This window comes from Adelges cooleyi, unplaced genomic scaffold (genome assembly GCF_023614345.1).
Source record: "Adelges cooleyi isolate 19-005CV unplaced genomic scaffold, UGA_ACOO_1.1 ACOO_flye_CR_arks_rails_tigmint_CR_PRNA_2, whole genome shotgun sequence".
NCBI classification, from domain to species: Eukaryota; Metazoa; Arthropoda; class Insecta; order Hemiptera; family Adelgidae; genus Adelges; species Adelges cooleyi.
Window position 1 is genome coordinate 4688765 of NW_026095860.1, and position 6932 is coordinate 4695696.

Below are 6932 nucleotides of genomic sequence, written 5' to 3' on the forward strand. Positions count from 1 at the left end.
TTAAAAATAGCATTTTATAATAGTACTAAGTATTTTTAGTTTAACGCGAGAAAATTTAATGCGTCGAACAAGCGATACGTCCAACAACTTTCAATTACTCGAACGCCGAGGGCAAAACAGATACAGAAAATAATTACTCAACTATGCACATAAAACCTAAATTTAAGCAATTGTCACCAAAAAAAAATATTTATATATAAATACGTGTCGCCATATCGAGTAATTTTTGTAATATTTAACAAACTAAAGTAAACATTTGCCCCAAAGAGAAAGGCGTCGAAGCCAATACACTGTTAGTTATTTAAGATGGACCGTTCTACTGCTGTAGAACAATTATTCGTCATTTATTATAACTCATCCAGTGGACAGGCTCGTAGTGTGGACTTTGAATGGACGATAATAAAGAGACGACGAAACTACTTGGATTGCTTGAATAAAACGAAACACTATGACTCTGGAGATGAGGTGGTCGCACTATACTATAGTATTGTTGAACTCGTTTCAAAAACCAACATTCTCCGTACTTACAATCGGAGAAAATAAATGGTGACATGCTCTTGGAATCTGGGTCTGACAATATTTTACACTCACGGACCTTCGAGGTAACACCTATTCGTAAATACACGGGCATTTGCGGTGAAATGATTTTTTTTTTCACTAGAAATTGCATTTGATTGAGTCCGACGACCAGCCTAGACCGTTGTTGTCCCCGACAAAAATTACTGGGAATCCTTTTAGCGGCACAACCCACGAGATCAAAAACAACAATTATTACTGTCTGAAAAAAGATTTCACAGTATTTGAAATTGGTTAATGGCGGTACACATACCACCCGTACCGCAATAAGGATAAACGTAATGTAAACACTGTGACCTATCTAGTCTGTTTACTGTTATTGTTTACGCTAGTAATGGGAAGAGATGGCAGAGAAATCGGCGTGCCAAATTACAAACAAAACTGCCAATATGTTATTATTACATAATACTATCGTTGTAGTGTTCCTATTAATAACATGCGCATCGAATTACCAATCAAATTGCTATTATCGATTAACATTGGTTTGTAAACAACAAGAGAAAATATATGTATATACATATATGATAATATATTAAACACTAATTTCATCAACACTCGTTGTCAACGAGCTATTGATAACAGCTGTCAATAACAGTTGCTTTCGGTCGAGATGAAAAACTTGTTTCACGTTATAGAACAAAATAAGAGTCTTTAAAATATATTATGGAGACGTTTTAATATGCAGTCGATTATTCCAATCACTCTGTTGCTTAATGAGAGAAATAATCAGCTTTATTAAATTCTAGTGTTCTCACAGAGACAACAATTTTTGTACGTGACTTTTTTCAAGGGTTTCTATAACTGATGGCACAATTATTTTGATCATAGGTATTATAATAGTAAACATTTTTTTTTTTTTTTTTGTGAACACATTATACACTTTAATCAATACCAACTCTTCGCTATCATTGTAATAACAGTTTCGCAGTAATATATATATATATATATAAACTGCTCGTGAAAGTTTACCCCTATCCGCCCTATGCAGAGCGTTGAAAAAGGAAAACTAAAAAGGGTTTCAACCCGTCGAAACCCCTCTCGCTATAGCAGCCCTACGGGTGTATGTAAACGCGCATAATATATATGCATTTTAATTACTTTTCAATCCTAGCAATATATTTTATTCGAACGCGCAATAAATGCATAGCATAATTATTTATCATGGTATAGTTTATTGATTATTAGGATGTAAAAAGGCCAATATCAAATTTAGCATACTTTAGGCAAATGAGCGTAAAAGTTTTTATTTCTCAAAATATATTAGTTTAAACGTTATATTTATCTATTAACAAGCACAAACAAGCCGGGGAACGGGAGTGGACTGTAATACGTTTTTAATCTACTAGCATTAATGTACTTAATTTTCCTCCTAAAACTATTACCGTACAATGAAATTCTGAAAACCTTTTATAGTTTTTATTATTTTTTTTTTTTTTTGCATGATCGTTTCTTTAGCCAAGACATATTGTGTAACAAGCTGGTGTCCCGAATTCGGGTTGAATAAAACCTAAAAGAACTGATAAAATATTATAGTTGTACATAGTGAGTATTAATAAATGAATACATTTTAAACGAAACGACAACAATTACTGAAGACGAAAAAATTATTAGGTACTTTCATCGAGTAATTATTTTGCTCCATCATACGGCGCGTTACATATGCAATATCAATGCATATATGCGTTGCAGCTTAAGTTATTGCCTAACTCTCATCGTTGCTGACGCTTGATGGCGAAATAGATCATTTTGCGATATAGATCATATTACAATACTCCGGTCGGCGAGAGAAGGAACTTGCGCAATAACCAAAACGCATTACTCTCTTATGCGCCTGCGCAGACAGTGATTCTGTGCAAGTTCTTTCTCTCGTTGTCCAGGGAACAATCACGCTATACAACAAAATACTACATTTTTCATTTGACAAAAAGAAAAACAAATAAATAACATTGCAGTATCTCCTCTTGAAATCCCAATCCAGTGTCGATTCTTGAACCGAGTCGTTTGTATCAATACCGTACATATCGCTATTATGTAATACTGTACATTATATTAAATAACGCTGTTCATTTTCAACAAGTATGTACACGTTTTTATCCAGGATGTTGTTTATATTAATAATGAAACGATCTAAAATGTATAAACAAAAAAGGAACTATAAACAACCCGGAGGAATCTTGACGTTCGCAACAATATTTTGGACGATAAAACAATTATTATTGTTTTATATTATTATTATAACAGCACGCTATGTTTGTAGTCTTCGAAATTAACGTTTGCATAATTTATCATAATTTAACCGCGTCGGGTTTTTACTTGAATAACCATTAACTTTTAATGTTTGTAATTTGACTGAACAAGATTTACAACCAATTTGTCCGACTAAATAATGATAATGACTTGCCAGTTACTGTGAACCTGTTACAGACGAAACATGTCTTGATAAATTTAAAGCGTTACTGTTTCCGCGTTTGTGTTCCCTAAATGAATTCCTGTTAACGTGGCGGACACGTAGTGTATTAAAATGAGTTTTATATTGCATTTACTCGTTTTGAATTTTCTAACATTTTTACATTCCGACTAACACACAAGTACATGGTACAATCAAACCCCGTTTGTGTAGAGCCGCCACTGACCTTTTTGCGTTTGGGTTAATGTAAACGCCTTTAATAGTCGAATAATCGAGATAAAACTTAAGCCAAAAGTTATCTCAACAGTATGTTAGCATAAAGAACTGCAATATGAAATCGACAAGCCGTCGTTAAACTAAAAACTAATTATCTTATTATTTCAGTCATAGCTAATTTTATATTGTAGTGACGTTGTATGCGATGGTTAATTATAAGTATACAATATTTTATGTAGTAATAGAGGTTTTTGAAAACACAGTAAACATTTTGTATGCAAAACCGAGAAGGCTAATTAGTACAAACCGGTCGACTGCAACTTTATAAGGTACCTTTTCCTCGTCACTATACAGTGTAAGTTTTTAATTAATTTTTACAGTACAGTACGGTTGCTCTTCAAATTAATTGTTATTCTCTCGCGATAAATAATTCATGCCTTCTTATTTTTTTTTAAAACGTGTACGTTATTTACATTTTTATAATCAGATGGCTAATGTTTTTCTTGATATTCTAATATAATATCCGTACTTTTGGCGCAAAAGCCGAGACGTTTTGATCAAAACAAATTACACCACTCGCCATAAATATGCTTACATTATTATAATACGTTTTCAGGGTACTTTGCCTTGAGTAATCATTCACCTGTGGTTGTTATTTAATAAAATATATAATATTGTTTACCATCGCCCATCAACAAAAGACTCTAGGTAAGAAATTTCACTATAATAATACAAAAAACAAACAATCCTAATATATCTAAGGTATATACCTTAGATATTTAATCATATTTATAATATATACATACATGACACACCCGGCCATTCCCCAAAAACACACTTCCCTAAAGCCGTACGTTGCATTAATAATCATCCTTTTCCGGGTCTTTATATTTTTCCCTCACATTCAACATTACTATAACGGTCGATAGTCTATAGAATTATTAATATATATATACATTTATATATTTATATATTTTTTCTCAATCCGAATTATGTTTTGTTCTATCAAAATGATAAAATACGTCGAGCTTTAAAATAAAACTCGAGTTGTAACGATAAGAAAAACCTTTTTTATAGCACATATGTCTGCTACATGTTTTAATATTTCATAATGGCAGTAACATTAACGGAAGATGTATGGAATAAAATCACGCATTTTATTAATATCTGTATTGAATATTACATACATAAACATTTTCATAGAAAATATATTATTATAGTATACAAAGTGTACTTCCAGACGGCAAAAAAAAATGATTAATATTTCAAAGTGCTGTTAGAAAATTAGTAAATATTATAAAAATTATACTTTGGCAGAAGACATACATAAATGTTAAAAAAAACACATAACACTATATTATGTTGTTTTAAGGATACTACTAAAATTTGGTAAATACCATTATATATTTAAAATAGAAGTAAAAACTTAAAAATATTTTCATAATACTGAAAGAACATTTTCTACATGACATTTTTCTGACAAGACATGATAATAAATTATAAGTCTTTTTGGAAATATTAGTACATTTTTTCTGTCAGTACTATACAAATTTATTTATAGACAATATTTTTTTTAATTCAAAAAACATAATTTTTTTGTAAAAAAATGAACTATTAATAATGTAAAAAAAGGCCCAAGTAAAATTTTACGAAAAAAGATCACAAAAAAAAGCAAACAAAAGTAATTTATGAATATATATATATATATATATATATATATATTTGTCTTACTAGACAACTCTCTTGTGTGATATTATATTAAAAAACATAAAATCAAGTTTTCCAACAGTAAAGTGTATTAAAAAATAATAATGAAAATGGAATATAATATTATATCGGCATTATTAATGTAATAGACGTGTTTTAGTGATTTTTATACCCGTACTTAAAACCTATCCTAACTCGGTCAAAGGTAATAAAATAAATACAAATTTGTCTGTCAAACAATTCTTTTGGTACTATTTTCGGTACCCTTTTTCTATTACTTGATAAATTTTAAGACTCATATCAACGACTTCGGATGAAATAATATATTATACTGTGTTAGTGATATATAGATGATGAGTGGAAATGAGAGACAGAAGCGTAACTAGATAATCCAAAATTTTCCATTGTTACTTAGACGTTAAAATGTGTAAATCGAGCTCTGATTTTCATAGATATTACATACAGTTCATGACATACGAAGAAATATATATTTATTAATAAAAAAAATAATTTGTAAGAAAGGCCTATCTCGTAGGGTTAAAAAAACGGTAGTTGTAATTTGTGAGGGAAAAAAGTTTTAAGTGACCAACCGTGATGTGCAAAAAAAAACTTTATCGTCGTTTGGGGACGAAAGTTTATTTTTTTTCACTCCGTTACTTGGACAAACACCGTAACGTTTAAGTTTAAAACAAAAACAATGTATTTTATTCACTGTCCAAGGAGTACACTGGCCATATCTACACTACTATACAATAGTAGAAAATAGTCGAGTGGAACTCGATTCGGATGCACCCCGTCGAGTTGTACAGGACTGGAACTTAATGGGAAATGATATGACTTATTTATTAAGTAGTTAAGTATAGGCAATTTTTTGAAAAATCTTAATTTAAAGGTTAAACTGAGATGTGTAGTTAACAGCTTGGTAATTAGGACGTATTTTGTTGGTAGTTAATTTGCTTTTCGGACTGTTCTTGACGGTAATTAAATCACTTCGCACTTCCAATAGCACTCGGAACGCTATTTGTCGTCAAAAATCGTTTATATAGTACCAAATTAAAAGACCAAAACTTCTTCAACGTGCCTGTAGAGTGTTTAATAGGTAACTTTATCGACACTATATAATAATTTTACTATGGACATTTAAAACAAATTCTTATTGAAAATATTATACGTAAGCAATGATTTTTTTTGGGGGAGGGGAGGGGGGACATGGCACATAGTATCACACAGATATACACGGGTATCTTTAACAACACCGCGATGCATTAACAAGTATTGAATTTTTTTTTCAATTTTTCTAAACTCACCTATCCGAGTGGGTTTTCGGCGAGCGGCCGGCAATACATGACCACCGAACCAGTGGACCAGTTGGGCTCGCGTTCAAGTCGCCGACACACGTGCTGTCCAAATTCGAAAGACTCGTCTCTCCGGGGGGTGACCGCGGTTTTTTACGGGTTTTTTTTTTTTACTTAAGTACACACACCGGCTCGGATTCCGGTTAGTCTGCTGACTGCTGACAAGACGACGAGGGACGGCAGGACGGTCGGTCGGTCGGCCGGCCCGGAGCGTGTACGGTCCCGGACTGTCGTTTGTAGGGTACGGGCGGCGACTACCATCACTGCCGCGAGACCGATCTCCGCGCCCTGAAAACCGGCGTTTTACCGCCGTCACGACCGCGCCGGCCGAACTTTGCCGGCCCTCTCTCTCTCTCACACACACTCTCTGCCCAAGTCCCGGCAAGGACAATAGCCGGAAACGTCGCGTATCCGCGTCAAAATACTTGCGACGTCAACACCGTAACAATACATACCCTCTGCTGGACGAGCACCTGCCTAATTGAATGGCGACAAAATGTATATAATTTAGCAGAAACCCCTTTGGACCGCGCAAAGGGGAGCTGCTGCTGCACGTCGGAGAGGTCACACTTTCGTTGGCAGAGATTGGGGGGGAGGGGGTGGCAAAAAACCCCATTAAAAATTAGGGCTACATTTATTTTTTAGCGAGACATTTGTCGAAATAAAAACAA

General features: G+C 33.4%; 1 protein-coding gene across 3 annotated transcripts in view; it reads right to left on the minus strand.

Annotated features, from left to right (window-relative positions):
* LOC126833561 (probable G-protein coupled receptor No18) overlaps window positions 1-6498 on the minus strand; it is a 64543-nt gene extending 58045 nt beyond the window's left edge. For all 3 annotated transcript variants that reach the window (XR_007684965.1, XM_050564976.1, XM_050564979.1), the window contains exon 1: window positions 6214-6498. The gene's annotated coding sequence lies outside the window, so the exon portion shown is untranslated. The remainder of the gene's footprint in view (window positions 1-6213) is intronic.
* Between the last annotated feature and the right edge of the window lie 434 nt (window positions 6499-6932).